Below are 9392 nucleotides of genomic sequence, written 5' to 3'. Positions count from 1 at the left end.
CCATCTCTAATAGAGAGGGTTTGGTCAGCACTCTCGGATGGTTTAATTAGCATCTGGAAGGACGATTTCGATAGGGGCCACGTTGTGCCGCCCGACACTAAATTAGGGGCCGATGCATGGTCGAGTCCGAGCCGTCTGGAAGGGTGCTCCTGGTGAGGATGGGTGCTGCTATTGGTCTGACAGTCTTTCGGGAATTGCAACGCTTGCTCCTCCTTGATAGGTGGGGAGGAGCAGTCAGTAGGAGTGAGGGGAGCGAGGGTGGAGCCTGATGGCAAAGGGTTCTCACCAAGCTTCCTGATCTCCATGCCAACCTGCCTGGGGTGGGGGTTGGGTCAGGGCGGTGTTGAAAAGCCTTTGGAGTATGTTCCCCTGGAGTGACAGTTCAGGGGTGCCTAAAAGTCACTGTGAGTGAGGGTCACATTGATTTTGGGCACCACGCTCACTGCACCAATAGCAAGCTTTTTTTTTTTTTTACATAGCACCTGCCTCTTGGGCCAGGCCTTTTGGCTGGGACCAGAGGAATTTTTTTTTTTTATACCTGGTCATTATTTTACACAATGGCCTCCCCTCTCCTCTTATTGTGTGTGTCACGTCTTTGTTTGTCACTTTCACTGTTTGGCGTGATGAGTAGGGTCACAGGTCCCAGGGCCTGTGCTGAAAGTCTGGGGAGGGGGTGGACATGGCCTTCTAGCTTAGTTCGCCCTCTTCCTTAGGGTTGGGGGTCTCCCTTTGGGGGAGCCTCACCTAGTATTTGGGTGGGTCTCTTTCGGCAGACCTTCCAAAGAACGTGGTCTGCCTGGTTTCAACAAGAAAGACCAAATTTTAAGTGTCCTTGTCCCGGTCAGGAGCCTAATGCCCTGGGGGATTCAGGACAAGGCCCTCTGATTTTAGAGGGCTTGTGTACCCATCTGCACTTTTTTGCGTTACCTCTTTATGTGTGCGCACATTTTTTATGCACCAGGTGAAGTTTTTGAGTGTGTTTTGCATGCCACAGGCTTTCAAAAAAAAAAAAAATCTGTTCTTATCAGTTGCCAGGAGGTGGCGCTTGCTTCCGTCCCTACTCTACAGTGAGGTGGAGCAGGGGTGGCGGTTGCCATGCAAAACTTGCTGGTGTGAAGGTAACCTGGAGCGGTTCGTAGCCAAAAAGGAAGCCTTCTGATGGGGATGGAGAACCATTGGTTGGGTCCCTGGCCTTCTGGCCTGGATTGGGGCAGTTCTAGCTCTGGGCAGTTTTTCAGGAGGGAATGTTGGTTCCCCTTTCTCCCACCGGGGGAACGGGCAGTACTTTCCGAACGTAATTAGGTAGGAATAATGGGAGCGAGGGTGGTGCCTGATGACAAAGGGCTTTCACTAAGCTCCCAGATCTCCATGCCTTTCTGCCTGGGGTGGGGACTGCTGTGGTCTGGGCTGTGGGTCAGAGATGCTTTTGAAAAGCCTGTGGTGATGTGCCCCTGAAGTGGCAGTTCAGGGGTGCCTTACTCTCACTGTGAGAAATCACTTTTATGTTTGGCGCCATGGTCACTTCACCATAACACACGTTCTTCACACCTGCCTCTTGGGCCCGGCCTTTTGGCTAGGATCAGGGGAAATTTTTATTCCTGGCCATTGTATCTCACAATGGTCACTTTCACTTCCTTCTCCACATTTTGTCACTGTATGATGAGTAGGGTGTCGGTCCTCAGGCCAACCCTGACAGTCCTGGGAGGGGGTGGACATAGGCCTTCTGGCTTGGTTCGCTCTATATCTCAGGGGGTGTCCCTTTGGGGGAGCCCCAACCGAATACTTGGGCGAGTCTGTTTCGGCAGACCTTCCAGAGAAAGGTGGTCGTCTGGTACCTCAGTCCCCGTCTGGAGCCTGACGCCCCGGGGTATAAGGGTAAGGTCCTTCCTCGTGGAGGACAGTGGTACACCCGTTGCACGTTTTTGTGTTCAATCTTTATGTGTGTGCACTTTTTTTTTTGGCACTGGGTGGAAGTTTTTGGGTGTGTTTTGCACGCCACAGGCAAAAAAAAAAAAAAAAAAAAAAATCTGTTCTTATCAGTTTAATATTTGATACGTCCCCTATCTGGGGACCATATATTAAATGGATTTTTAGAACAGGGAGATGGAAGAAGAGCTTGCTCTGTCCACTCCACGCATCGACCTGGTATTGCAGTACCTCCAGGACCGGTGCACCCCTCTCTTATGCAGTTTCCAAAAACAGAATGAATTCAAACAGCAAATTCTCCTCCATCCTCCTCATCCTTTTGCTTGCTTGCTCACTCTCTTGCAATGTTACTTTTGCTGCTCACAAGCTGTCTGTATGTTGTTCATTTTTGCAATAACTTTGCGTTGAACCCCTGTGTGTACTGATGTTTTTGCTTCTTGTCAGTTTCTTGGCCTTTCTTTCTCCCTCCTTCCTTGCTCGCTCAATCTTTTTTTGCTCAGGAAGCAGCAGGTGAAGTGGCAGTAGTTGCCAGCAGCCAAACCTATGAAGTCAGTCAGCAAGTAGACACATTTTCGACAAAGCAGCTAGCTAGAGTTTCACTGAACTTTCTATGCAAGGCCCAAAATGAGGCCTTTATTTTCCTCCCATGTTAGTCAGGTTGGAGAGCAGCAGCCCAGCTCAGCCATTACAATAGGGCGGACTTTGCTCCATTTCTGTCCCTTAGTACAGCCAGCTTGCTGAAAAGCAGTCCCTGCCTCAGTATTCATTCAGCAGCTTGTGTCTCCCTCTAGTGGGTCCCTGACTGTCGGCTTTCGTCCCCGTGTCCAGGAGGCGGTCTCATGCAAATGATTTTTCCTCGTTGAGCATCAACGAGGAGTACCTGGATGTGGGCATTTAGTGCTGCTGGCTGCCTGCTGGTCATTTCCAAGGTCAGCAAGTGCTTGTCAAGGTGTTGGACAGGTGTTAGAAATGTGTATTGGTATCTAGGTCATCAGGAAGGGATTAGGCAGCAAGCCTGGGGCCAGGTGTGAAAAGTTGCATATCAGCGTCTCCGCCCGGTCTAGATGTGGGGGAAGGGCAGACGGAGGGGCCTGGGCAGCTGCTCCCAGTGAGCTCTTGGTTGCGGGCAGGGCGCCGCTCGCTCGGAAAAGAGAATAATTGGGTTATCGCTTCTCAGCCTTTTGGCTAAGATCAAGTGCAGGCTTTCTGTATAAAAGACTTAGTCACGAGGTGCTCGGGGTACCCGGTCGGCCTTGGGGGGAGCGTCCCTTTTCAGAGGGCCCCCCCTTGCTGCTATAGGCCCTAGGCTTAGTCCCCGAGCAACAAGGAGCGATCACCCTTCTGAAGGCGAACAGGAGCATGTTTGTGGCGAGATGGCGGCCCGAGGAATTCGGGATTCACTACGTTTCCTGATGAAGCCAGGATTCTCGGATGTTGTATCTTTGAGGACTGTCGTGGTGGATTTGTTAACCGGAGTTCTTAGCCTTGTGGTAAGGGACATATGTCTGCAAGATTTTCCAAGCCAGCGTTTATATGACATAACTTTTGTTTTGACCGAGATCTGCTGGAACGTTTACGAAAAATTCAAGTTTGTGGAAGATGGTGAGATCGGAAGGAAGTTCAGTACAACCACTTTTTATGCAAGAAGAAAAAGTAATAACCGTACACCTTTACAATCCTTTTGCAGATGTTAACCTGGTTAGAGCTTTTCTGAACAATTATTGTGATAACCTAAGAGGTGTAAGAACAATTTAATATTACTTAGAGACTTGGCCTACTATGCCCAGTGTAATAACTTGCCTTTGGCAGTAGCTGGTTTTGATTTAGAAAAGGCTTACGACAGAGTTTGGCACCAATTTATGTTTCATGTGCTTAAAAAGTTAGGTTTTTCAAGAGACTTTGTTAGCATGGTCAGGAGCCTTTATACAAGCGTATGGAGTAAGGTTTTAATAAATGGGATTCTATCAGAACCATTTGAGGTCAAATCTGGAGTAAGGCAAGGATGCCCTTTGTCCCCAATTTTGTTCATATGTATTATGGAGCCTTTGTTACAGCAAGTTCAGCAGGACAAGGCCTTTGAAAGTTTTTTTTGTTCCTGGAGGAGATGGAAATAAGCTAAAGACTTTATGTTATATGGATGATGTAACCTTTTTGTGTAAATCCAGAAGGGATCTTGCAAGAGCGGAGTTACAGCTACAACTATTTGGGAGTGTTACAGGAATGAGAGTGAATTGGAATAAGAGCGCGGTCTGCACCTTGAGTGGAATGGATAGTATTCCTTCAGGCAGGATTAAAAAAGTGGATAAAATAGAGATCTTGGATATACATTTTGAAAGGAATTTACAGAATAAAGAGAATGCTGCGAAAGGTTTGGATAAACTGACCAAAAAACTTGACTTCTGGAAGCTACGCCGCTTATCCTTGTCTGGAAAGACGCTCATTGCCAAAGCAGTTTGCCTGCCGCTGTTATATTTCGGGATTATTTTTCCATTTAATAAGGAGATGGATGCAGAAGATTGAGAGACTTATTTGTTTTTTTTCTGGGGGGCAAAAATGGAGTGAGTGGCAAGATCCACTGTGATCAAAGAGACAACGTTGGGAGGTTACAATTTCCCCAAGGTGGAGTCTTTTATGGGGATGCACTCTTGGCTGGTACATTTTAAAACCTTTTCTAGTGGAGGTAAAGCTATGAGTTTTATGCGGTACCTGATGGGATGGTATGTGATAAGATGGGGTTGGGGGAAACGGGACCTCACTAAACCTGTGGCTCTTGTACCTCCTCCCTATTATGCCAAGCTAAAGATATGGCATGATAAAAATAGTTTAAGTAATTTAGGTACTGGTGCTGTAGTTAAAAATACCCTGGTTAGATGGCTAAAGAGGGAGGAACTGATTTCTAACCTAGCTGACCTTAGACCGAAACAGGTGGAAGAATGCAGGAGGAACCTGGAGATTGAGGGAGTGACTAATAAACAGAGAGAAATTGTTTGGATGGGTTTCCATGAATGTTTGCTGACAATGACCTTTTTGAAGTTGAGAGATGTGGTGAGAAATGAAAGATGTGTAAGAGAAGGATGTGGTGGGATTGAAAGGGTAAGACGTGTTTTTGGAGTGTTTTTTTGTTAAAAATGTTTGGAAGAGTTTGACGAGTTTAGTGAAAACTGTATTGGGGATGGAGGTTACGCAAGATTTATGCTTTTATGGTCTGGTTGGTGGTGGTTTTGATGTAAAAAGGAGGGGGTGGATTTTGTCAGCAATTGTGAAGGAGGTGATTTGGGAAGCGAGATGTGGATATAGAAAAAGTACATTCTTCTTCAGACAAAACAAAACTCCTGAGTGGGTTCCGAGTAAACGATATCATGTTGTGCTATATGATCGTAAGAAATTTGGGGTGGTGGAGGCGGATGTTTTTTGGAATTTTGGGAAGTGGAGGTTGGGATAGATAGTTTTTGTTGTTTTTAAAATGATGTTTTTTAAGGTTTTTTTGATATAAAATACTTACCTGGATGATGTAAAGAACGTTACGAAGTCTCTTGAGAGTTGATTGATGGAGATCTGAGTATGCGATTCATGCTGATGGGAAAAATTAAATAAATAAAAATCGACTATAGCCTTTAGGGGTGTCCCTGCTTCACAGCTAGGACGTTGAGAACCACTTGTATCTATCCAAGCCATTAGATCCTTGTGGGGTACCCTCTGCTCGGCCTTGTAGGATCGTTGATTAAATTCAGCTTCACCTACTTGCTGCTATTGGGCTAGAGGCTTAGCCCCCACAAGGAACGAGATTGCGGTCTTCCCTCCCCCCCCCGCCTCCGCATTACTCCCTCCGGGCAGTAGATGCTAGAGCCTTTGTAAAGGCTACGATAAAGAGCGAAGACGTTGAGGAACCAGAAGCCACCTAAGAACACCTAAGGCGACTTCCATCTCCGGAACGATGGGGAAGAGCGAAAAGAAGACCGGAAAGAACAAGAAAAACCCCGCTCCAGCCACTTCCTCCGAGACCCCCGAGAAAGTCGCGGCCTCAACCTCCACCCCCACCCTGGCCGGTGCCAGCCAGCCGAAACCAGCCAAGCTCTCCCCCCCTGCCGATGGGCTCCCTACCCTAAAGCCTTGGATGAAGCAGACGGTCGTGCTGCAGCTGAAGGAGGTGGACGGAAGAGTCCCCAACATGACCCCGGAGATCTTCGGAAAGAAGATGATACTGGAGCAGGGGTTCAGCAAAGCAGAAACGCTTTCGGTGCAGGCCTTCACAAAAGGTATTTTCTTTATAACTTTTGTGTCATTCCAGGTCTGAATCCTCGATGCCAACGCTCATAGACTATCACTAGATGGACTTTAAGGAGGAAGAGGAGGTCTGAAGATTTCCCCTTCCCCCCTCCCCACCACTATGTATGCTTTTTTCAGTTCAATAAAGCTTCGGGTCTGTGAACTCTCTCCCCCCCCCCCCCCCCCCAATCACACCTGTTGCTCATTGAAATGCCATTTGACTTTGAATTTGACTATGACAGTATGACCTGATTTTTCTGACGTTTTCTGTAATGCTTTCAGGGTAATGCGGCGTCATGCATGATGTGAAGGTTCGGGGTATTATTACTCTGCGCAACACATCAGGCATCATACCGCAGGATGAATGTAATTTATTTGTATGCTTGGAACTGTATTGTTATGTAGTGTATTTATGGGCTGCATCGCAGTACAGAGTGGAATGTACCCTGTTCAAAGTATTTGTTTTTGTATATTTTCTTGCAAAATAAAGTATACATTTTCAATCAAATATTGACTATAGCCTTTAGGGGTGTCTCTGCTTCACAGCTAGGACGTTGGGAACCACTTGTATCTATCCAAGCCATTAGGTCCTTGTGAGGTACCCTCTGCTCGGCCTTCTAGGATCGTTGATTAAATTCAGCATCACCTACTTACTGCTATTGGGCTAGAGGCTTAGCCCCCACAAGGAACGAGATTGTGGTCTTCCCTCCTCCCCCCTCCCCCCTCCTCATTACTACCTCTGGGCAGTAGATGCAAGAGCCTTTGTAAAAGCTTCAGAGCGAAGACTTCAAGTAACAAGAAGGCAACATCCTCCTCCTTGACGTTGGGGAAGAGTGACAAGAAGACCACCAGTACGCAGAATAACCCTGGTCCAGCCACTTCCTCTGGCGACCCGGGCATACCGCTGCCTCGACCTCAACCTCTACCCCGGCCGGCAACAGCCAACTGAGACCAGCTAGGCCATACCTGCCTGCCGACGGGCTCCCCTCCTTGGAGCCTTGGATGAAACAGACGGTCGTACTCCAGCTGAGAGAGGTGGACGGAAGAGTCCCCGACATGACCCCGGAGATCTTTGGAAAGAAGATGATACTGGAGCAAGGGTTCAGCAAAGCGGAGACTCTTTCAGTTCAGGCCTTCACAAAAGGTATTTTCTTCATAACTTTTGTGTCGTTCCAGGTCTGCAGAAGATATTGGGAGATGGTGAAGACGAGTGGTCCTGAATCCCCTTTCTGTAAGTTCGCTGCAAACTGCCCAATAACATGGGACGAAAAGAGGAACCCCCATACCCCAGGTAAGGACATAGCCACCAACCTACAGAGGTTTTGCACCGTGGTGAAGGATCCTGTCTGAATCCTCAATGCCAATGGCTTCTGGATAGGTAAGTGGTCTGTGCTCTAAAAATTTAGGAAGGACCCTTCGGGGGACATCCAGCACCTGCAGCCGTGCTTCTCCTTGGGCAACTCCGCAGGAATCCTATTTTATCCCGGGATACCCTACACCTGTAACAGATGTAGCCACACCAGACATATAGGTAAGGATTGTACAGAACTTGCTTGCAGGTTCTGTAGGGTCACAGGCCACGAGACCAAGGATTGTCCAAGGTCCAAAGCCTGCAACCTCTGTGGAGTGGCCGAGCATGTGTTCAAACACTGCCCCCAGAAGACCTGGACTTACGCTGGAGCCCTGATCCAGGGAAATCGATCCGCCAGCACTGGGAAGAAGCAGCCAGAGAAAGCAAAGAAGCCTCAAAAAGCCACTGGTAAGTCCACTCCCACCACCCCTACCCCCGCCCTTGCCCAGACCCTTTCCCCTGCCCTAACCCCTGCACCTCCCCCTGCCTCCAGCACACCCCCACCCACCCCTTCTGTGCCGGGGAGACCCTCCCCACCCCTCCCAGACCTGTCCACCCTGGAGAGCTTCCTCACCCTCCCTTCCACCCCAACCAGTTGACCAACAGGAAGCCAAGCAGCCCAATAGCAGAAGAACCCACCACCTCCACTAAACGGCCCAATGGGGACCAGCGTGACAGCGATGGACTAGAGCCAGTAGTGGAGGACCTTGAGTCTGTGGGGGACGAGGAGATCATGGCCGACTCTGAGCCTAACCTCAACCTCAACCAAAAGGTGATGGAGGCTGTCCTGGAGGAGCTGGGTCTGACCCAGAACACAGAACAGGCAGAGGAAGCAATGGAAGAGCCCCCTCCGGGGAGGTAAGTTCTGTCTCTTGCTGACTAGACCTCATACCCTTTTTCATTATGGCAGAGATCTCAATCTTTTCCATTTAATGTGAGGAGTATCAAGGATACATCTAGAAGGCAAGCGCACTGACATTTCTTTCTACACAGCAAAGATGCGTATCAGCGTCTCCGCCTGGTCTAGACGTGGGGAAAGGGCAGATAGGCACGGGCAGCTACTCTCAGCAAGCTCTTGGTTGCAGGCAGGGCGCTGCTTGCTCATTAAAGAGAATAATTGGGTTATCGCTTCTCGGCCTTTTGGCTGCGATCTTGTACCGTAGCTGAAGGGTTTGACAGAAGGCATAAGTCCTGCTCGGCCTGGGGGTGTTTCCTTGATTGGTGCACCCCCTGCTGCTATTGGGTAGGATGCCGCTGAAAGTCTACGAGAGGGCGATTGGTGGGTCGTTGCCCCACAAGGCGCGGTAGTTCGGCAGTGAGGGAGCTTCCGGGGGGCCTCTTTTTGGGGGTACCCTTTGGAGTTTCAGGGCAGTCGGTGCTCTTACTGCGCCAAAATGATGTCCTGTAGTCTTTGGGACTCCATACGGTTCCAGGTGAAGCTGGAATTCAAGCAGATTTCCTTGTGGACTGTCGTAGTCGATCTGTTGATGGATGTCCTTGATGTCAAGGTAAAAAAGAGATTGTTTGTCTACAAGATTTTGCCCAACAAGGGATTTATGACGTGATGTTTTCTTCCAATGAGGTATGCTGGAACGTCTTTGAGGATACCAGGAAGCTCGACATGGTGGACCTAGTAAAAAAAAATTGAAATTACCCCCGTTTATGCAAGAGGAGAAAGTGATCGTAATGCATCTATACAACCCTTTTGCGGATGTCAACTTGGTAAGGGCTTTTCTTAAAAATTATTGCGAAGAATCAAGGGGGGGGGGTGATAAAGTGATGAACAAATTTGAGACATGGTCGGGGAAGTATAGTTTTTTTGGACTTTTTAAGACCAATCCTTTTTGTG

At 48.4% G+C, this 9392-nt stretch overlaps 1 pseudogene; it reads left to right on the top strand.

The window, feature by feature from the left end:
* Positions 1-1949: 1949 nt before the first annotated feature.
* Positions 1950-2179, top strand: LOC143990530 (U2 spliceosomal RNA; annotated as a pseudogene).
* Positions 2180-9392: the final 7213 nt, after the last annotated feature.

The sequence above is a fragment of the Lithobates pipiens genome, unplaced genomic scaffold, assembly GCF_037356315.1.
Source record: "Lithobates pipiens isolate NorthernLeopardFrog02 unplaced genomic scaffold, aLitPip1_a1.2 Scaffold_18, whole genome shotgun sequence".
NCBI classification, from domain to species: domain Eukaryota; kingdom Metazoa; phylum Chordata; class Amphibia; order Anura; family Ranidae; genus Lithobates; species Lithobates pipiens.
Note: the sequence above shows the minus strand (reverse complement) of the source record. Positions and strands in the feature narration are given on the sequence as shown.